The following is a 23,672-nucleotide window of genomic DNA, read 5'->3' on the forward strand; positions in this document are numbered from 1 at the left end:
CTGTGGAGAAGAATAAAAGGTACACAAGGTGATAGATTGGCCTACATGAAAAGGGTTGACCAATTTTGGTAGAAAGGAGGCTATTGTGCGAAGTACCACTTTGACAGGGTAGACTGAGAGGTAAGGCGCCTTAGACAAGGCCTGCAGGTAACTTACTCTGTGAGCAGATGTAATTGCCACAAGTAAGGCTGTTTTGAAGGTGATAAGGCTGAATGGACAATTGTGTAGGGGCTCAAAGGAGCACACATTAAAAAAAGTTAAAACTAAATTAAGGTCTCACTGAGGCATAATGAATGGTGAAGGCGGGAAGAGAAGAGAGAGCCCCTTAAGGAACCGACATACAATAGGGAACCTGAACAAAGAGGGTTGATCAGGTAACCAGATGAAAGCAGAAATGGCAGACAGATAGCCCTTAAGAGTGCTCAAATCAGAGTCCTTCATTCAAGAGAAAGCATGAAAAGCAGAACTTTAGAAAGAGAGGCAGACAGGGGACTATTAAATTTTTCTTCACACCATTTTTTTCAATGGCAGGCGTACACCGTCTTGGTGGAGGAACACCTGGCTGCCAAGATGACAATACAGACTTCAGGAGGCACGTTGAAAGCGGTCACCTGCTGCAGCTCAATCTCCATGCAAGAAGGCAGAGAGTGGACAGGTTTGGGTGGAGAACCCTCCCTTGCTGCTGCAACAGAAAATCCTCCATAAGGGGCAGTCTGATCAGAGGATCAATGGTCATGCTCAGAAGTTCAAAACCAGACTCTCCGTGTCCAGTTTGGGAGCCACAAGGTTGACTAGCATTAGGGGGTGGTAAACTGACAAGACTGCTGGCCACCATATCCACGAGGTATGTGGGTACTGAGCCCTCGGACACGCTGAGGCTAGGGAGCCTGAGTGACACAGTGGTTAGGCTGGAATTCGCGCAGCAGTATACCACTTCCGTAGCCACAAAGTGAGTGAAAGGCAGATTGGGGTGGAAATGAGGCTGTAGGGGGCGTAAGGACGTGGCTGTGGCACAAGAACCCATAAAGAGCTTGAGAGAAAATCTGCTTTGTCTCCGAAGAAACGGGTGCCATTGAACTGCATGTCTATGAGGGATGCCTGGACATCCCCTGAAAAGCCAGATGTTCTCAGATGTGGGTCCCTTGCTCACTCTACCACTGGATTCAAGATAGCCTGGCTGATGAGGATTACTGAATTCGAAACCGGTCCCAGGATGCTTGTTTCAGGTCCAGGGAAGACATGGCCTGGCAGTTCGGGCTGGACTGTTCCCATGAGGCACAGGGTCAGACGGATTTGCACAGGGTCAGACGGATTTGCATATGGCCATGTCTGAACTGGGGTGGTGGAGTGAGCTAAAGAATGGTGATGGATTAAACCCAGATCAGTTGACTGGGGGCGAGTGTTTGATTTGCTCAAATGCTCCGTCCATCATCCCCTTTGGTATCGCTTTGTTGGCAGGGTATGCCCAGACGTGGGTCCCTTGCTCACTTTACCACTGGATTCAAGATAGCCTGGCTGATGAGGATTATGAATCCGAAACCGGTCCCAGGATGCTTGTTTCCGGTCCAGGGAAGACATGGCTTGGCAGTTCGGGCTGGACTATTCCCATGAGGCACAGTGTCAGACTGATTTGCATATGGCCATGTCTGAACTGGGGTGGTGGAGTGAGCTAAAGAATGGTGATGGATTAAACCCAGATCAGTTGACTGGGGGTGAGTGTTTGATTTGCTCAAATGCTCCGTCCATAATCCCCTTTGATATCGCTTTGTTGGCAGGGTATGCCCAGACGTGGGTCCCTTGCTCACTTTACCATTGGATACAAGATAGCCTGGCTGATGACGATTATGAATCAGAAACCGGTCTCAGGATGCTTGTTTCCGGTCCAGGGAAGACATGGCTTGGCAGTTCGGGCTGGACTGTTCCCATGAGGCACAGTGTCAGACTGATTTGCATATGGCCATGTCTGAACTGGGGTGGTGGAGTGAGCTAAAGAATGGTGATGGATTAAACCCAGATCAGTTGACTGGAGGTGAGTGTTTGATTTGCTCACATGCTCCGTCCATCATTACTTTTGGCATGGCTTTGTTGGCAGGGTATGCCCAGACGTGGGTCCCTTGCTCACTTTACCACTGGATTCAAGATAGCCTGGCTGATGAGGATTATGAATCCAAAACCGGTCCCAGGATGCTTCTTTCTGGCCTAGGGAAGACATGGCTTGGCAGTTCGGGCTGGACTGTTCCCACGAGGCACAGGGTCAGACTGATTTGCATATGGCCTGTCTGAACTGGGGTGGTGGAGTGTGTAGGAGAGTAGGGTCTGCAATCCTATGATCACCCAGATTTTTTTTTGCTTTTGTTTCACTGGTTTACGACTTTCCCTGGCTGTGGGCCTGCCAATCAGACCCACAGCCTGGCTGTTCTCTTTCTAAATTACCTCATGTACCCTAGGTGCATCTACCAATTGGTACTGGGCCACCTTATCAGACCCTGTAACTCAGGGCATAGGTGTACCCAGGGCTGCCAGGGGCTGCAGCACGTATTGTGCCACCCCTGGCTGGCCTCCTAAATTTGACACAACTGGCTGCATGACAGCTGGGGCAAAGTCGTGTAATCACCCTTTGCTGTAGGTGTAGTATACCTATACCTAACCCTAAAATGGACACACAGATTCCTATCAGTCACTCCTATGGCAGGCCTTGACAATCCTGAAGGCAGAGTGCTTGGAATCGTGTGAGATGGTGCTCTGGCATGAGCTGAGCCTGTCTGCAGCTTGCGGAATCAAGTCCTAATAGCTGTTCCATGATATCGCATACCATATACTCTTAAGTGCATTATAATCCTCGCGGTTAAATGCTATCTTTGGTATTGCTTTATCAAAACATGTCGAGTAAGGTGTCATACGAATTGGAATACTAACCCCTCGCCAATTCTGGCGACGGGGTTAGCATTCCACCCTTCTAGAGGGACACGACATGTATGTAACTGTGAACCCCGGTTAAAGTTAACTGAAGCCTCAGCTCCACAAAATGGATGCTGCCACCACAGACACGAGTCTGACCCCCTACAGCTGGGAGTCCTTCCAGCGAGGGGAGCCTGGACAAAGGGTTTCCTGTCAGGGGCGGTGCTAGCACCGTCCCAGACATGGTTTTGTGTATCCTGGGTAGGCAGGGCTTTACAGGAAGGTGACTGCTGAGTGGCACCCCGGTGCTCACTACGCATAGGCCGGTCTGAACCAGTTCCAGGGGCACACCAGCCCCTGGCCTGGGGAAGTCCGGCATGGCTGAGGGGTGTAACCACCCCCCACCTAGTCCCACCCATAGGCAGGACCTAGTCACCGGGTCAGCCCCCTTTTTTAGTATAAAGATGGGAGCGGGCCCCCTGTTAAAATTAGATCATCTTTGGAATCAAGATACCACTTTCTTCGAAAGGACTTCACGATTTCTTCTTCAAGATTCTCCCTTGTGGCTAAGGAGTAGTCACCCTGCATCCGCAGGCACCATCCTAAAGAACACTGCGGTCTGCTGCAAGTCCTTCATCACGAATCCGACGACCCAGCTCGACGAGACCCGGCTTCCCTGGCCCCTCTGACCTCTACTCACCTCTACAGCCCAGCTGAGAACCGTGAGTGCGACGAGACCTCAAGGGACCGACGATCGCCAAGACTGCACGACATCTTTACTGCAAGCCCACCGTGTCCTCCACTGGTGAGTGCTTTGGGGTCCGAGAAGCCCCGACCCTGCGCAGCTCCAGCACCCAAGATCAGCCCCCCTGCATCTCCACGATCTGCGTGGGGCCCTTCTGCTGTTTGCTGTGCACCGCGTTGTTTGGCTACTAGCCGGCTGGCTTGTGGCCCTCTGAACGACGCCCAACGACTTCACGACTGCTGGTCTGGTTGCTCCAGGCTGGCCTTTGCTTCCTTCTTCAAGAGAGGCACCCCGGACCCTCCTGGTCCACTCCAGACGCCATTTTAGGTCCACCGCGTGGGCTTGAATTTGCCAAGGCTTTGTTGCCCAATCCTGGGTCCAGCGACGCCGACAGCTTCTATCTTCGTGGGACAGCTCGATCCTCCATCCTGGTCGCCGACAACGCCTCCTGGTCCGTGAGATCTTCGAGTCAAGCGTCACCCACTCACCTTGTCGAGGTGGCTACCATCCGGTGCCCTCCTGGTGCCCACTGACTACTGGCTAGTAGTCTCGAACTTGGTCCCCTCTGCTTTCAGGTGTCATCTATCTTCGAGATCCAGGCTTGGATCCAACTGAACTTTCTTCACTGGTCACCGGCCAGCATCTTTTCTTCCGGCTCCTGGTCCGTCTACGAGGATTCCCGACGTCTTTTCAGACCTATGCAGCTGCAGCCCCTGGGCTAGGTAACTTCGGCATTTCGGTGCCCCAGCATAGCCTCACTATCCAAGGGTCAGAATCTACTTTCGTTTTCTCCCTACCAGGTCGGGTTCGCCCGAGAACACTAACTTTCTAATTCCTAGCTACCATAGACTTTTGTCCCGCATCTCGCGTGAGAGTGCACACACTGCACCCGAGTCCCCTAGGCCTCCTAGACATAATCTAACGATTCCCTAGTCAAGTCCTAGCGATTCCAAAAGCTATTAGTACTGTACTTACCTGCTAGGAATTTCGCATTCCACTTTCAGAGTATATGGTTTTCCGTGCCCCTCGGGCATTTGTATATACTGTGCTAACTTAAGTATTTTTGTAAGAGTTTTGGTTTGTGCTTAGTACCCTGTCCTCATAAAGAGTACAGGGCTGTTGTGATCTTTAAATAAATAACTGTTTATTTTCATAACACTTGTGTGGTGTCCTTTCACTTGGTATTCAAGGGGTATATGTGTGGTAAACAGCTGGCTTAACGCGCCCTCTCGAGTCTTTAGCCTTAGACTGCTCGTATCCACGCTACTAGGATAGCTGGTCTATAAGGTTGACTTACAACCAATCATCAATAAGGGTTGCTGGACTGATACATAGTGTTCACTAGAATAGTGAGCACTGCATATCAGGCCACCTTCTCACAGAGTGAATTAAAGAATGGTGATGGATTAAACCCAGATCAGTTGACAGGGGGTGAGTGTTTCATTTGCTCAAACGCTCCGTCCATCATCCCCTTTGGTATTGAGATGTTCTCAGGCAGGCATGGTGCCTAAGGGCCACTGTTACGGAAACTGCACTGCTCAGCAAGTGGCTCATGTCAAGTCTGCAGCGAACTGTGAACTTTGCTGCATCCTTCCCGTTTGTGACAGCATGGGAGAGTAAAGTCTGGGCCTTCTCAAGGATCTCTGAAAACTTGTGCCATTGTATCCCACAAAGTGTGGGAATAACAGCCCAAAAGGCATGCGGTGTTCAAAGACAGCAAAACCAGGTTAGCGTAAGAAAACATTTTCTTTCCATGCGAGTCTAGAATCTTGGATTTCCTATCTGAGGGAGCAGTAGGGAAAGCACCTAGGGTTGTGGAGGCTTGGACCACCAAGCTCTCAGGGGTATGGTCTTGTGTGGAAAATTAATACAAACTTGGTGAACATTATCGGCGCCATCTTGCCCCCTTTTCGAGCCCATTCGTGCGCGTAAGCGGCAGCCATTTTGAGCACCATGGCCTCCCTGCCCCTCGCTGATAGCCAGCGCGTCTCTCTCTCTCTCTCTTAACCTCGCAAGCATCCCCCCCCGCACACTGGCAACCCCCGCTCTCTCATGCCTTGGGTCATAAACCCCCCTTCAGCGCAGCTTCACCACAGAATCCCATCCTGTTCCCAGCGCGACACCTCCCCTCATTCCTTTCATGGCCTCAAAATCCTTTTGATGCAAACCCCCTTTTCCTGTGTCCCCGTTTGTCTTCCTTGTTCCCAGGCCGCCACCCGGCCCTGCGGATACTGTTTATTACCCCGTACAGTAGGAAGCTTCCCCTCCCCATCAAAAGACCCTCGAGCCGATCAAAGCCCCCACCCTATGAGATCCGATCAACCCCATGCATTCCGTGAATCGGCGGAATGCCCTGCTGTGCGGCAACCATCACCTGTTGTGACCGGGGTGGGGAATCCAACTGTAAATGTATGTGGGAACGGGCCTGAAGGGGAGATTCCGAGGATGTTCTTTCAACTATCAACGTGTTGCGAGAATGTGTTATGTGCAATAAAGGTCATAAACCCTAGTATAAGAGGCCAGGCCTCAAGAGATGTGGTTAGAGCACCTCGTGACGATACTTGCTGTCTGAATTGATGTGTTCTCCTGCGGAGAGAATAAAATCCTCGTTTCCTGCCTTCCAGTCTCCAGCGCCTGCTTCTTCATTGATTAACATTGGTGGGTCATAGAGGCGATACCGCCGGGCAACAAAAAAGGGTCTTTGGTTACTGGTTGTCTTTGGAACCCCTTTTTAACAATTGGCGTCCCAAACGTGGGGCCCATCAGCGACTCGTGGATCCAGTGGGAGAGGTCCTGACGACAGAGTGAACGACTGCAACGATCGGAAGGTACCCTGTCCGATAGACCCTCGTCTGACAGCCGATCATCCGAACTTCACTGGTTCCGAACAGACCTCTCTCGAGTGATCTGCGGTCCTGACTGGGAACCATCAGGAGTGCCACGAGAAGTACGAAGAGAAGAGGACGATCGGGCGCTGGATTCGGAAGACAAGAAACTGTCCATGCGGTCCGGGTAAGGTCGTGTAAACACGACGAATTGCGAAAGTGATTGATAATTGAAAGTGATTGATAATTGATGAGAAAATACTAGTATTACTTTTTGTTAATTTATTTGGAGATTCGCTGTCTGCAAACGGAGAAACAACAGGCTCTCTCTTTATAAACAGCGAAGGATAGGTACGCACCCGTCGGACCTATCTTTCTCCCCCATTGAACAATTGCCCCCCACCCCCCCATTGATTAACTGTTATAGATTGTTTTCTGGAGATTCTCTGTCTGCAAACAGGGAAGAATAGGTCCCCTCTTTGCAGATAGTGAAAGGGTAGGTGACGCGAACCTTTGCGAGCCTACTTATTCTTCCCATTGACCATATTGATTTTTTATTTTTGACCTAACATTGATTGCTCAAGATTGGTTCATGAGGTATTCACTACGTGCAAACAACGTAGAATAGAAATATTCTGTCTAGTCTTTGCACGCAGCGATAAGATAGGTAGTGCTGACTATTATCCCATTGTGATCCGTCATGCCTGTCTTCTCCCCACTGGTTAGTAGCCTGTTTAGCCCGGACCGCTTATTAGAGATGAACCATCCGGCTCCACTGGAAGGCACCCCTAATAAGGACATGTTCATGAAGCATGGATTGATCGCTATAGCCTATAGTGAGCTGTGGCATAAATATACGAAAAAGGATCGAGAAAGTCAGTGGCCACTGAGAGGATCCTTTGATCTTGACAAAATAGAAACGGTAGAAATAGCCCTTCGTAGGAATAAAACAACACCTATTATGCTCGATAGTCTCGGTATGTGGCGCAAAGAAGCCACACGACGAAGGGAAGGCGACGAATTCAGAAAAGGTGAAGGGACACGACGGACAACCCTCCAAACGTCTAGTAGGCAAAGGGAAGGGCCAGCGATGGCACAGTCCCGAGGAGTAGACATGAAACGAGAACGGTGTAAAGGGATGTGCCGACAAGTCAACCCCGGGACACAACGACCCGAAGGTAATCCCCCGACACTGCGCACAGGACGAATAGATTTAAAACAGAACCAATGTGCTTTCTGTAAATGCCTCGGGCACTGGAAAGCCCAATGCCCGACTCTGCAGAGCATAGGTAAGAACGGAGGGTCGACAGAAAGGACAGGCCGACAGAAAGGGAAAAGGCGCGAGATAAAAACCAATCAGACTAGTGCAGACAGGACAGACAGAACCACCCCGTTTGATTATGCTCGATGGCACAGATTTCGTCAGACCAATTTTAACGACATGTTAGAGTTCTGGGACTGATTGCTCTCTGTTGCTCCCCCACTCTGAAAACCAAACACAATTACAGACCAGTGTAAACAACCCCCGTTAGAGAAAGGACTCAAGGAAGCCAAGCGTCTATTATATAACTTAGGATTTAATTACGGTAAAGAAAACACACAACCAACGGTAAATAGAATAACTAGTAGAACACTCTCTAAAACAAACTGTACTAATAGGAGAAATATAAAACGTATTATGCTCACTCCGGAAGTCCTCGAAATGTAACAGTTCGATGGTCCCGCCCATCCGAAACACATAGCACGTGTGGGGCGGGGCCTGCCAGCAGCCATGGGCCAAAAGAGATCGCTGGCGAGAAGGTACTGGAGGCTCCACAAAGCAGGCAATGAAATGGTCTTCCCATACTACCCTTCCAGGGATGGCGCCCCCCGGGCCACGAGTAGGGAGGGGGCGGATGCAAATGACCCCCTCCCTCGTATCTCCTGGTCCGGCCATCACAAATTCCTCCATCGAACGGATGCAGGGTGGGCAGGGAGGGAGAGGCGACGCGGACGAGCCTCTCCCGCCTCCACAGGTAGGAGGCTCCCCTGCCCTGGTCCGGCGCCGATGTCCTCCAGCCGGGCGACGGCCATATACCTACGCTGCACAGGAAATATAATGCCCGACTGGTATATTTCCGCAACACAGGACATACAATGCCCGACTGGTATACTTGCATAGCACAGGACATACAATGTCCGACGGGCATATTTACGGAGCACCGGATGTACAATGGTCCCCCAAGAGTCGGAATCAGGGGTGTAGGGTGGTCATCATGTGCACCCCTGATTCAAAAGGGACGGCGTGGGATGCGCCGGGAGAGGGAGACGGCACGGGCGAGCCTCCCTCACCTCCCCAGATGAAGGCTCCACTGCTGCACCCTGGCGCCCCGAACCAAAATGTCCTGCTCCAACAGCATGATGTTCTGTCTTTCATCACCACAAGAAGTTTCTTCCACTCCTGATAGATACGACGACGGGCGGCTACCGCAGGGTCTCAAAATGGCGTCTGGGCCCTCGGAAGGCGGGTCTAGGCCGCTGGAGTAACTTTGTCCGAAATTGCAACTCGGGCACTTGCCCACCTGGGCGCAAGCCCCCACCATCGACAAACATCCCCTCGACTTTGAAGATTCTACCAAAGTCCCAAGAGCCCTCAGCCCCTTCAGGCTTCCGGTGAGGAACGGCTGCATTGATCTCAAATGAAATAACCACGGCACAGCAACAAGATGGCGGTGCTCTCGTGTCTGCATCAGCTTCCGTCTGAACCACCCAGGAACATTATGGGCTAACGAACTCGAGTAAGTTCCGGCCGAACATCAACATGACCCGGTAAGAAAGACTCTACCCCCTCCCTCTCTTGATTGACGGTCCACGCCACCAGCCCCTCTGTTAGCACAGTTTTTTTGAACTGCCGAAAGGGACCCTGGTCCAACCGCCAATCGTCGGGGACATTTTTTTGCCCCTGATGCTACTTCCGGACTAAACCGGCCTCGCCCAAAATGGCGCCGGTATCAATGGAAACTAACGGATGCCTCGTGGTGTTCCTTAGCTAATGAAACTTGATGTACTAAGATATATATACGAACCATTGTGCACTCGAGGAGAAAGGGAGGAGGGTTCACTTGGCGAACATTTGAGAGGGGTTCCGTAAAAATGTTGATTTCAATGAATGATTTATTTTTGATATTTATTGTAACTGGTACATAACGTCGCTTATGATGCACACCCACGGTTTACATCCAGGAAATGTGATTCCGATGAGCTTGACTGTGTTTCCATTTATGAACTGAAATGCCCCTGATTCCCTCGTCACGCAATGAAATGTTTTTAGTTACTTGCAAATAATAAATTAGGCCTTTTTTTACATGTTCTTGTGCTGCAAAATAACCCCCTACTGTATGTGTTTCCATCGACGACATGTCAGGCCAAATTATGATTGCGCTCTCACATTTTACGTACTGAATGATTATACAAATAAAGGTCTTAAAAACTATGAATAGGCATCGCATACTTTTGTAAATGCGGGTATCGGTGGGAGGGTTTTTCTGTACGCAACCGTTCTGCTCCTTTTTTTAAGGTTATCTGAGAAATGGTTGTCCGGCCCTGGATCGATAATCGAATCAAAGGTATGATACGTTGCCTCCAAAATATGCGACTAAGCTCAGGAACTAACGTATGAAGAAGGACCTCGACTTCTGAGAATGGGTAAAGTAAAGCGGTGTGATTGATAAAATGTTATAAAGTTATGGTGGTTGAAGGTACTCAGGTACAGGGTTGAACGAAGAACTGATATGCCTTAGAACATCACAGCTTTAGGGAATGATTTAAGGATCCCGATGGCCGGATACATCTACAAAACCGGGTACCTCACGCTAGGCACCTCTGATTCCCTTTTTAGCGTTTCCCTACACACGATCCCTCAGGCCATCCTTGAACCCCCCCCCATGAACCACCTATCACATTGCCCGCCCCCTTGACTTCAGAGACCAAGACCCTAGGGATTATATCCCGAAGAGATAAGTACGAGTATGCGGTAAGTAAAGGACTTTCGTGCCCGTACATTTGATGTGTTCGAATGTTGTCCCCCCCTGCCCCTTTTCCTCCTCTTTTTCCCTCTGCAGATTACATTGGGGTCCTGATTAGGGTACCGTAAAGGATCTGGAGCCACGTCACGCCCGATGCATGAAAACGGACTAACGCTGCAAGACGACACAAAAAGACGCCCTACCCAATGCACGATCTTTCTGTACCTGACCTAATGCTCTTCCGTCCCAAAACTGCATGCTTTCTACATCCTAACCTAGACCCAAAACGTCTAACGTTGGGTAACGCACTGAATAGCCCAAACAATACACGGTCATTCTCCATGTCACACGTGTACTGTTTGGCCTATTGTCTGTCTCTCTCTCTCTCTCTCTCTCTCTCTCTCTCTCTCTCTTTTTCTCTCTCTCTCTCACTCTTTCACCCCTCCACACTTTCCCTCTTCCTAGCGACTGGCACCTAATTGACGAACCTGGTGCACCTCCTGATTGGCCCCAAATACCACAAGTATTTGCACAAATTCGTCCTAAATAAAATTGTATCGGTACCACGTTACTACCTCTCCTTTTCTGCTAAATATGGATGACATTTAAATTGGCCAAAAGGAAAGGGACAGGTAAGACGACTAAGGTTCCCTAAATTTGACCCACAGTCAGGGAACTATTTGTCAGTGGCTTCTATGATAAAATGTGTCTGTGGTAATGCGACCATCCCCATTCCAAATTGTCTCCATACCCCAAGCAGTAAGGAATGATCGAGACACCCCCGTCTTCCCAAAATGCCCCCAGTTTGGTATCAGCTGCCCTGAACGAGAACCTGAAAAACGCCCCTTGCTCCAAATCACTGTGTTCCTAATTGTTTTCCATAAAGTCCCACACACCCCAAGGATAAGTTTAATAATTATCGCAAGCCCCCCCGAGTTTTTATAGCAACCAGGTTGCGAGGATGTATATAGAAAGTTAGAAAGATGTGTGCAAAGTTAAAAATTAGATCGAAAATCGAAAGAACTTGTTGCAGTAAGCCTTGTTGAAAATAAGATGTTTTGATGTAATGAAGACTTGTTTAGCCTATGTTCGCCCCTCAGAAGGATGCCTATCAGACTGTGGTGAATAGCACGTTGCACTGTTTCGTAAAATACAAGGCCCTGAAGACCAGCCTAGCCTTGCAAGACTCGTACTAGGGAAATGGGTCTCTACCAGAAGAACTGACATCTACTATAATAGACGTATGCAATAAATGAGTACCAGACCTCATACCTATTACAAATGAACGTAATAATCATCAAAGCGCCAAAGAATTAGCCAACAAAAGGAAGTTGTAAGGAATCCAGCAAACCCATCATCAATTGTTTATACGTTAGCCGCAAAAATCTCAAATGTAGTGAGTGCTTACCCCAGTTGCTTGGTGTTGGGAGAGAAATAGATTTATGTAATTACCTTCTTCTGCAAAATCTCTAAAGACTGTCTTTTCAAAACTCATTTAAGGGTATCACTGTCGGAGGAGAAAGAGACCGGATGTGGGAGCACGCGGCCTGACTGCGGATTGTGGAACATCAGCGACGGAGGCCGAGGCGAGACCACAGCAGTAAGGAGTCGCAGGACGGGGCACTGTTTCAGACAAAGCTAAGGAAAGGGCTGACCTGAAGCCCCTGCTCTATGATCAACGTGTGCCAAAAAGTCCCCGCTCTCTGAACATGGTTACGGACCCGCCTGTCGCAAACTCTCCATCCCCCTGATCTGTTCCCGACTTGGCCCTGCTCCATCCCCTCCTCCTCCGACCTACCATAAGGACTGTTCACACCCACACCTTTCCACCTAAACTTCCAAGTTCCTCCAAATCCTACTGAGCTACCCAGAGAAGAGTACTCCCTGCGTCAGAAGGGAGGGAGCTCCGACTAAGTAGACCACGAACTATGTTAATCTTAGAACGGTGACCTAAAACTCCACCAAGGGTCGCCTCTAAAGAGAAGATGAACGAAGTATGTGGTTCTACCCGCTGCTGAACGCCTCGAAGATGATGGAAGCAACAGGAAATGCCCACCACAGAGACTCAAGAAACAAACAGATCTCACAATTCTGGAACAATTGCATTTTCCATTGCAAATCTATGCTCTGCATTACGGAAGAAGATGCACCTGCTCCAAAACCGTAACGCATTTCTCCTACGAGGTCTGACGAAAACCAAACAAAATGCACCCCTCCCCGCAGACCCCCAACGACTCAATCCACATGAACATTTCTGTTGATAGGTAATCCAGGTGCTCAACAGTGCCGACAGAAGACGACAAAAGACAACGAGAACTCTGATATTTTTTTCTGTATCTCCTTTCTCTCCCAATCACCATTGGACTAACTATGCACCCGCCGAATACAAAAAGGACTTACTTATATGATAACTTACCAGCTCCTATTTCGAATGACTATAAGTACCTATGATCTGTACCCAACGCCCTCACTACGTAATTCTAGTCTGATATTACATTACGATGATTTTTTTTTCTACAACCAACTTAACGATGAACCTGCTTACTAGATGATGAGATTTTTCAATGTGACGTTTATAATGTGATGTAAATGTACAGTTCCTTTGCCTAAGTCCTCCCTCCCTTACTTATGATCGCTGCATATAGGTATAGATAGGAAATAGGCCAGCAAGATGTCTTGGAAATGTTAAAGGGAGGACTGTGGAAAATTAATACAAACTTGGTGAACATTATCGGCGCCATCTTGCCCCTTTTCGAGCCCATTCGTGCGCGTAAGCGGCAGCCATTTTGAGCACCATGGCCTCCCTGCCCCTCGCTGATAGCCAGCGCGTCTCTCTCTCTCTTAACCTCGCAAGCATCCCCCCCGCACACTGGCAACCCCCGCTCTCTCATGCCTTGGGTCATAAACCCCCCTTCAGCGCAGCTTCACCACAGAATCCCATCCTGTTCCCAGCGCGACACCTCCCCTCATTCCTTTCATGGCCTCAAAATCCTTTTGATGCAAACCCCCTTTTCCTGTGTCCCCGTTTGTCTTCCTTGTTCCCAGGCCGCCACCCGGCCCTGCGGATACTGTTTATTACCCCGTACAGTAGGAAGCTTCCCCTCCCCATCAAAAGACCCTCGAGCCGATCAAAGCCCCCACCCTATGAGATCCGATCAACCCCATGCATTCCGTGAATCGGCGGAATGCCCTGCTGTGCGGCAACCATCACCTGTTGTGACCGGGGTGGGGAATCCAACTGTAAATGTATGTGGGAACGGGCCTGAAGGGGAGATTCCGAGGATGTTCTTTCAACTATCAACGTGTTGCGAGAATGTGTTATGTGCAATAAAGGTCATAAACCCTAGTATAAGAGGCCAGGCCTCAAGAGATGTGGTTAGAGCACCTCGTGACGATACTTGCTGTCTGAATTGATGTGTTCTCCTCCGGAGAGAATAAAATCCTCGTTTCCTGCCTTCCAGTCTCCAGCGCCTGCTTCTTCATTGATTAACATTGGTGGGTCATAGAGGCGATACCGCCGGGCAACAAAAAAGGGTCTTTGGTTACTGGTTGTCTTTGGAACCCCTTTTTAACACTTGGATGAGGAACTTTGCGTCTCCAGGTGCGGGTGATGGTGACCTGAAATTGTCCTATTCACAGGAGCCCCTGTATTGGGTTTGGGCCATGTGCCCATAAGAACATCAGCGAGGGAGTCATTGAACAGGAGTAAGGGTTCCGACGTGGAGACTCCTAGCTGTAGCACTTCCGTTAAGAGAATAGTCTTGACTGCTACAGTGGGCAACTGAAGGTCAAAGAACTCTGCCACCCTATGCACCACCATTGTATAGAATGCTCCCTCCTCCGCAGCCATGGTAGGAGGAGGAAGCAGGCCAGCATCAGGAGATGTTTCCAGACCGCTAGCCTCACCCAAGTCCTCCACACAGTTCACATTCTGTTCATCATAGGGATGTATTCTAAAGGGTCCAGCGAATCCTTCCTTTCGGCATAGCCGATGAAAACAAGGCTCAGGCTCGGATCTGAGAGGCAGGGCTCCCGTTGGGGTCAGTGTCTGGGATGACGTTGGGGACATCGGCGCCAGGGAAAGTTGAGATGGCTCGACAGGCAGCTGCATGGATCAGTGGGACTCCGCAGGAGCCACCAACGAATAACCTGAATGGGCACCCTCTAACCCTGCGGGCCCTAAAACTGCATAGGAGTCAGACCCCCCCAAAAGTGCTTCACTGATTTGGAAAGGCGCAGAGTCGGTCCCGGAGTAGGCTCTGGAGAACGAGGCCAAGAGTGCCATGGGTCCCTCGTCTTGTAAGCAGTCAGGCTGCGAGCAGCTTCAGGAACTGCTCCCTCAAAGTCTTTGGATCCATGGCCCAGCAATCGGAGTACAGCTTGGTACTGTGGTCAAGCCCCAAAGGCACACGAAGTGCAGGTCCATTATCGACATCCGCTCAGCTTAAAACCTGACCCGCGTCAGAACATCCTTTACACATCATAAGGCCGATCGAAACCACCTACCAAAAACTTCCGGATCCAATCTGACACGTGGGGAAAGTCTAAGGTAAGAGATCTGCAGCTAGAAGGCACCTATCAGATATGAAGTGTGGCAAAATACCTGGGCAGGCAAAACTAAATTTTGTGCCTCACCAGACTAATACAGCCAAGTGAGAGCTACAGCTTGACTATGGCTGATGAGGACGACTATTGTACCGGTTGGGGATTCCGGGTTTCTGTCACCACCTTTTTCTTTGAAGCCACAATAAAATTGTACTGGTTGTGAGGATCGCCTCTGTCTGGGGGCAAGGACACTCAAGTAACTCCAGAACTTACATTACCAGTGTTGGAACTGGTGAGATGGGGACGGTAAACCCAAGGAGTGAGCTGTGGCACAGCTATCCTTAAATTCACCCCATGAATGAATTCACCTTTTCACCTAAGAGCCTGCCTCCCTCAAAAGGCATGTCCATCAATGGCACTTGGATGTTACTGGGGAACCCATCAGTAGGCATCCAGTCACGTCTTCTGAAAATGACTTGGTGCCCAAGGCCTGGCTGTAATTCCGTACTAATCAACCTCACCTTCAGGATGTATTGCAGACCATGTGCAATTTGGGCAAAAAAAAAGGCGAACAGGTAAGATCTTGCTCGCCATGTCACAACGTGTGTTTGCTGTGGCCCAAGTGGCATACAGTGTTCACCATTTGCCTAGGGGATCAGAACTTTGGAATTCTTATCTAGAGCAGTAGTAGGGAAAGTATTAGTTTTCACCTTGCTCACCAAAGCTTGTACAAGACTCTCCAGAGTTGGATTTGGCTTCCACTATTATGAGATCCCAGGAGCAAGCTGAGCAACTGGGTGGCACACATGTGGTGCAGAACAAGGATTGGATCACGCTGCCAAAAGAGCTTCCGACAGGGCTTCTTAAAGGGCAGCAAGGCTCACCCATCGCTAGCCCTGGCTGTAAAGTCTCAGACAACAAGTTTGCTTTAGTCCCACCTGTGGGCAACTGAAACTCCAAAAACTTGCTTGCATACAACCACCAGAAAGGAATCCCTCTCTTTGTATGGGGGGCAAGGGAAGAGTCCAAGTCCGTTTCAAGCAAAGTGTCCAAACTAATGGAATTCTGAAGGTCACAATAGAGGCCAGCCTCAGTAGAAAGAGGGTAAAGCAAATTGTCTGCCTCCTAATTGCCATCTTTGTTAAGAACCACTGGACTGCATCAAAATCAGAACCAATAATGGCTTTCAACCACCCTCCATTCATACTGGTGTCAGAGCAATGGCACAGTAGGGGAATCCTACCACACAAAGGGCTGTGCTTTAGTTATTTCACTGTACAACATAAAGATCTTGCTGAAGTTGGCTCTGGAAAAGGTACAGAGGTGTTCTGGTTGTAGTCAGAGGCTGGCATATCACTGTTTTTGTGTGGTTTCCTCTGCTTGTTAGTAGGCGCATTCTGTCTCTAATAGAAAGTGTGATTCGGTTCATGTTGCTTCTGCCAAATGTGTGTTTAAAAATCCTGGTGGAAACACCTTCTCTCACATAACTTGAGCTGCACTCTGAGACACTGCATGGCGGCTGCTACACTGGAGGAAGTGGTTCCCACCATGTGGAGTCAAATCCATTGGTACCTTTGCAAGAAAAGTACAGATGTGGAGTCTGTTCTCTTATCAAGAAGGCACAGTTTAGCCCACAGGTCAAATCCCTCTCTCTGAAACTTCTGTAGGGCATCACATGCCACCTGTCATGCTAGTAGGAAGAATACACAAGCATACGATTTATTTTAACCACAAGAGAAAAAGAAAATCACTAACCCAGGAAAACACTGACTTTGAAGGGCGACTTCTTATGAAATCAGATGAAGGCAAAAAACTAATTACAGACGGTGGTCAGAGGACAGGCCATTTCATCCATTTCGTTATAGACAGAGGGGTCCCCAACTGGTATGGAGTAGGTAAAAAAAACATAGAAATTCAAGAAATTTTTCAGAGAATCAAAAAGAAAATCAGAAATGTTTTAGAAATGCAGTGTTTTATTCACAATGCATTCATATCATCATAGTTGAGTTGCTTTAAAACGCCAAAATATATAGGTATTTATCATTTATTCGTGTGCCCAAAAGAAAGAAAGGGAAAGAAGGGGCGAAGTAAAGTTAATAAAAAGGTTGTGACTCACTTTACATTCAATCGTGACATAAAGCATACATTTAAATTCATGTATAAATTATTCATAAATGATCCCCATCAATCGGGGTCGCATACAGTATACATAAGTTTAGAATATTGTCGTGTAATCAAGCTCCTATTAAGCTGTATAAATCACGCTGATGGTAGGAGTTGAAAAAGGTAGATGGCAGTCTACGTTTCGACCCAAGGTTTTGTAGGATGGTTGATCCTTACAGTGCGGGTCTTCATCAGGACATATGGGGGTGGGGGGGTGGGCAAACCTCCTAGGGTTAGAAAAAGTAAAAACTAATTATTCATCAAGGGCGGCAAGTCCCTGTCAAACCGTAGCGGAAGATTCCGCTCGGGAATAACGTTAAAAACACTGAGGACTAAACAAGGAACCGTGATATCAGCAAAGGTGCAACATATTTACCTGCCGTAAAATACAGGTCAGAGAGTAACAGGGGTGGTCAAAAATGGCTCCGGATTAATCTGAAGGGATCGAAAGATCGAAAAAAGAAAATCAGGATCGTTGTGTTAATGCAATTAGATGACCACCAGGGGGTTGGGAGAAAATTGCGGGCTTTACCTTATTTTCGAAAGACGGCTGGGCTAATTCAACAGTCCATATCTAAAGAAAGGAAATGAAATTGCGGGACCAATGAGTTGTCCGTCCAGTATTAAATAAGGGATCAGCGGAGATTTGTAACGAGTTCGCAGACAAGCTTACCCGTAGGCATAAGTTTTGCCGTGTCCACAAGGAGGTCTCGAGGTCGATGGCGTCTCCCGTAACCAGGAAGTAAGGCGGGAGGGGGCGTGGCAACCTTAAGTATGCTACAATGGAGTTGGAAAAAAGACTACTTCACAGCGGTTGCTAGGTGACCGTCCCGGAGTGGGGGAGCATCGGGTTGTTATTCTTTTCCGCATTAGCCTACCTACATGGCGGTACGCATGCATGTCATAACACATTTCAAGTTTAGGCACAACAATTAATTATATTAACATAATTAGGCTAGATGGCTTGTCCGCATGAACCTACCAACATGGTGGTTAGATGCATACAAACTTCCAGAGTACGATCCAATTGGAAAACAGACTTTTTGAGAATGGGCTGAGATGTTATGATTTGGGGTGAGATTTTATAAATTATCCAGAGATCCTCTCCGGGTGGTATATTACGTTGCACTGAAACACTTTGTTGCATGAACCTGCCGGACATGGCGGTTTAGATGCAAAACACATTCCGAATATGAAATAACCAAAGATTCCTCTAGATCGCCTATCTGCATTAATCTACCGACATGGCGGTTTAAATGTACGTCATTACATGATCCAAATTTGAGAGCAAAAGATTAAGGTGAAGATAAAATGATTGTGCTAAATCACTTGTCCGCATGAACCTACCGACATGGTGGTTGAATGCATGACAACTCACAGGGTATGATTAAAAATGGAAGACAGATTTGAAATGATAGAGTGAGATTTTAGAGATTAGCCAGTTGAGCAAAGGTGTTTTCAGATTCATTAAGCCCATTTTTTACAGAGTCGAAAAAATGTATCCATTTCAGTTCCCTGACATTCAGAACGGGGGCTATGTTGCCACCCCTAGGGCCCAGTTTCACCTGCTCTAGTATGACCCACCTCAGGCTTTCAGGTAAGTGGTTTTCTTCAATGCAATGTTCTACCAGGGGGGCTCCTTGCACCTTACACTTGACCCGGCTGCAGTGTTGAAGAAACCGCACTTTTGCACGTTGCTGTGTCTGTCCAACATAGGGTAAGTCACACGGACAAATAATGCAGTATACCACATTGGTGGTGTTGCAGTTAGTGTGTGACTTAAGTGTTACTTGTAACTGTTTATGAACAAATTCCTTTGTCTGTATGGTCGCAGGGCAGGCCTTGCAACAGCCACATCTAAAATGACCCACAATGGGTGGGAGGTTCCACATTGAAGTGATGGTGGGTTCATTCTCGATTTCAAGGAGTGAACATACTACGTGGTCGCGAATGTTCTTAGCCTTTTTGAAGGAGTGTAGTGGTAGGTCTTTACTGTCGAGGTCCTCTGAAATTAAACTCCAATGTTTGTTAATGGCTTTCTTGATTGAGTTGCTTTGGGTCGAGAAAGTTGTTACACAGATAAGGCGCTTTTCATTATTTCGTTTTTGCTCATTGGGTTGTAGCAAGACTTCCCGGGGATTGAACCATGCTCTCTTCCTGGCTTTCTTGATCAGGCGCTTGGGATAGCCACGTTCTATCAGTCGTTCCATGAGGATTTCGGATTGATCCATATAGTCCTCCTTCTTGCTGCAATTGCGATGGATGCGCAAGAATTGCCCAAAAGGCAGATTGTCCCTCAGGCCACGTGGATGATGGCTGGAATATTGGAGTAATGAATTTCTCTCTGTCGGCTTCCTGAATAGAGTTGTGTGTAGTACATCCTCCTCGGCGATGATGGAGATATCAAAAAAATTGATAGCCTTTTTATCGAATTGAATGGTAAACTGGATATCTTGTGACCTCCTGTTGAGCCAGATGAAAAAATCATTGATTTCAGTCTCTGTCCCCGTCCAGATTAAAAGGATATCATCTATATATCTCATCCACATACGTATGTTGGATCTAAAGGGATTGATATCATTCAGTATGAATGTTTCTTCGTAGGTTGACATGAAAATGACGGCTAGGTCCGGCGCAAATGCCGCCCCCATAGCCACCCCTTTGGTCTGAAGATAGAAAAATTTCTGGAACATGAAATTTTTTTTCATCATGGCAATTCTGAGAAGTGAGATAATGAATGAAGTAGGAACCTGGAGAGGTGCCACTCTTTTGTTCAGCGCGAGTGTGGCCACAACAAGTGCTTCTTCTTGAGGTATGCTGGTATAAAGCGACACAATGTCGCATGTCGCAAGTAGTTCTTGTCTTGAGTCAAAAGGGCGTCCATCTATTAAGTTGATTGTGTGTGTTGTGTCCCGAAGGTAGGTTGCAGTGTCTTCGGCCAGTGGTCTAAGGAAAAAGTCTATATATTTACATAGGGGTTCAAGTATAGAGCCGCAGCCGGAAACAATTGGTCGTCCCGGTGGTTGGTTTAGGTCTTTGTGCACCTTCGGCAAGGTGTAAATTGTTGGAATCCTGGGTCTTTTTGATTTAGAAATCGGAACTCTTGGTCAGATAGGAATCCTTGATCCAAACCCTCTTGTGTTGCTCTTAGTATTTCCCCCGCCAATTCCTTTGACGGATCACCGGGTAGTCTCCTGTAACTGATTCCATCCCCTAGTTGTCTCATGATCTCGTTCTTGTAGTTATCCACGTCCTGGAGCACAATTGCACCGCCTTTGTCGGCGGGTTTCACGACCACAGTCTTGTTCTCTTTCAAGGACGATAAAGCGAGTTTTTCTGCTTTACTAATGTTGTATTTGATGAATTTCTTTTCGTTTAGAATCCTCTTTACATCACGTAAGACAAGGCTTTCATAGGCCAGGATGCGTTGGGTCATGGCGTAGGTGGGGGGGACAAAGGTTGATGGAATTCTAAGGCCAGTGGTAGAAGAAAGTTGTTGGATTGGTCTGTCTTTGAAAAAATATCTGAGTCTAATTTTTCTGAAAAAATTATGAAGTTCAGCTAAGGTGGAAAAGACGTTAGGTATGGCAGTGGGTACAAATGATAAGCCGCGGCTGAGTACTCTCATTTCTTCCTCCTTCAAAGTATATTTAGAGATGTTTATCACAGGAGACGTAGTGGGTCTCACCATCTGTAATTCTTTCTGCGGGTCGATCTCTCCCCGTGTTCTTCCTGGGGGGGGAAATTCACCTGTTTCGTGCCTCTTCCCTTGCCGGAATCCCATTCCTCTCTCGGATTCTGTTGTCCCCTGCCAGAGCCTCTGTTCCAGTTGTTGCCTCTGCCACGGGGGGGTCTCCATCCACCCTGTCCTAAAAAAGAATTGGGTTGGTAGGTAGGGCCGTATGCTTCCTGGTATCTGTAGGATCCACTGGGGCCGGCTTGTTCAGAATCCTCTCCGGAACTGTAGGACGAGTCCGAGAAGGTGGTGAAGTTTCGTCTGCCTCTATAACCACCTCGTCCCCGGTTGGTGAATCTACCTTGTGGATCTTGCCGGTAGTATTCCTCCTGGAGGTAGGGGTACGTTTTTTTCTTATCGTACAATCTCAGATCTCGTGCGAGCTTCTCCAATTTTTTCTTAATGGTAGTTGTTTCGAAGTCTTGGAGTGTGGAAACAAGTTTGGTTAGAGCTTCTTTTGAGTTAGTCAGGGTTGAATCACTAGTTATTTCTGCCTTCAAATCCGATATCTGTTTTGTCAGGACTGCGACTTGTTCATTGGCGGTTTCGATTCCTAACACCATCCAATGTCGCGAACAGTTGTTCGCGACAAAGCTGAAACCTTCCCGGAATTTCGGGACATCCACAAAAATTGCTGGCTCCACTTTAACCTGTAGACCTACAGGAATAATATTAGACTGCAAGCATTGTGCAAAAAAATGTCCGTGCAATTTTGTTCTGATCAATTTTTTCTCAAGGCGTTCTAGATTATTAATCTTGTCATTGAGTGTGAAATCAAGGTGCGGAATGTTGGGTGAAAGGAAATTGTTAGCTGGATCTAGGAGGAGTTGTTTAATGTAGTCCTCAGTGTAAGATAAAATTTCTTTGTCAACCATTTTACATTGGTTATTAATCCCAAAGGGTTACACTTTAAATGTTAAAAAACGGAAAAACCTCGCAGACAGCGTCTGCTCGAAGTATATTGCAAACAACAGGGTTGAACCCAAATAGTCAAAGGGACCTGGGCGATCAATTGTTATAGACAGAGGGGTCGCCAACTGGTATGGAGTAGGTAAAAAAACATAGAAATTCAAGAAATTTTTCAGAGAATCAAAAAGAAAATCAGAAATGTTTTAGAAATGCAGTGTTTTATTCACAATGCATTCATATCATCATAGTTGAGTTGCTTTAAAACGCCAAACTATATAGGTATTTATCATTTGTTCGTGTGCCCAAAAGAAAGAAAGGGAAAGAAGGGGCGAAGTAAAGTTAATAAAAAGGTTGTGACTCACTTTACATTCAATCGTGACATAAAGCATACATTTAAATTCATGTATAAATTATTCATAAATGATCCCCATCAATCGGGGTCGCATACAGTATACATAAGTTTAGAATATTGTCGTGTAATCAAGCTCCTATTAAGCTGTATAAATCACGCTGATGGTAGGAGTTGAAAAAGGTAGATGGCAGTCTACGTTTCGACCCAAGGTTTTGTAGGATGGTTGATCCTTACAGTGCGGGTCTTCATCAGGACATATGGGGGTGGGGGGGTGGGCAAACCTCCTAGGGTTAGAAAAAGTAAAAACTAATTATTCATCAAGGGCGGCAAGTCCCTGTCAAACCGTAGCGGAAGATTCCGCTCGGGAATAACGTTAAAAACACTGAGGACTAAACAAGGAACCGTGATATCAGCAAAGGTGCAACATATTTACCTGCCGTAAAATACAGGTCAGAGAGTAACAGGGGTGGTAAAAAATGGCTCCGGATTAATCTGAAGGGATCGAAAGATCGAAAAAAGAAAGTCAAGATCGTTGTGTTAATGCAATTAGATGACCACCAGTGGGTTGGGAGAAAAATTGCGGGCTTTACCTTATTTTCGAAAGACGGCTGGGCTAATTCAACAGTCCGTATCTAAAGAAAGGAAATGAAATTGCGGGACCAATGAGTTGTCCGTCTAGTATTAAATAAGGGATCAGCGGAGATTTGTAACGAGTTCGCAGACAAGCTTACCCGTAGGCATAAGTTTTTCTGTGTCCACAAGGAGGTCTCGAGGTCGATGGCGTCTCCCGTAACCAGGAAGTAAGGCTACGGGGGCGTGGCAACCTTAAGTATGCTACAATGGAGTTGGAAAAAAGACTACTTCACAGCGGTTGCTAGGTGACCGTCCCGGAGTGGGGGAGCATCGGGTTGTTATTCTTTTCCGCATTAGCCTACCTACATGGCGGTACGCATGCATGTCATAACACATTTCAAGTTTAGGCACAACAATTAATTATATTAACATAATTACGCTAGATGGCTTGTCCGCATGAACCTACCAACATGGTGGTTAGATGCATACAAACTTCCAGAGTACGATCCAATTGGAAAACAGACTTTTTGAGAATGGGCTGAGATGTTATGATTTGGGGTGAGATTTTATAAATTATCCAGAGATCCTCTCCGGGTGGTATATTACGTTGCACTGAAACACTTTGTTGCATGAACCTGCCGGACATGGCGGTTTAGATGCAAAACACATTCCGAATATGAAATAACCAAAGATTCCTCTAGATCGCCTATCTGCATTAATCTACCGACATGGCGGTTTAAATGTACGTCATTACATGATCCAAATTTGAGAGCAAAAGATTAAGGTGAAGATAAAATGATTGTGCTAAATCACTTGTCCGCATGAACCTACCGACATGGTGGTTGAATGCATGACAACTCACAGGGTATGATCAAAAATGGAAGGCAGATTTGAAATGATAGAGTGAGATTTTAGAGATTAG

The 23,672-nt window shown here is 47.4% G+C and overlaps 1 protein-coding gene across 22 annotated transcripts in view; it reads right to left on the bottom strand.

Moving 5' to 3' along the window:
- Positions 1-23,672, bottom strand: part of ATXN2 (ataxin 2) — a 1,802,199-nt gene that overhangs the window by 134,094 nt on the left and 1,644,433 nt on the right. The window lies entirely within an intron of this gene.

Source organism: Lissotriton vulgaris, chromosome 11 (assembly GCF_964263255.1).
Source record: "Lissotriton vulgaris chromosome 11, aLisVul1.2, whole genome shotgun sequence".
Classification (NCBI taxonomy): Eukaryota; Metazoa; Chordata; class Amphibia; order Caudata; family Salamandridae; genus Lissotriton; species Lissotriton vulgaris.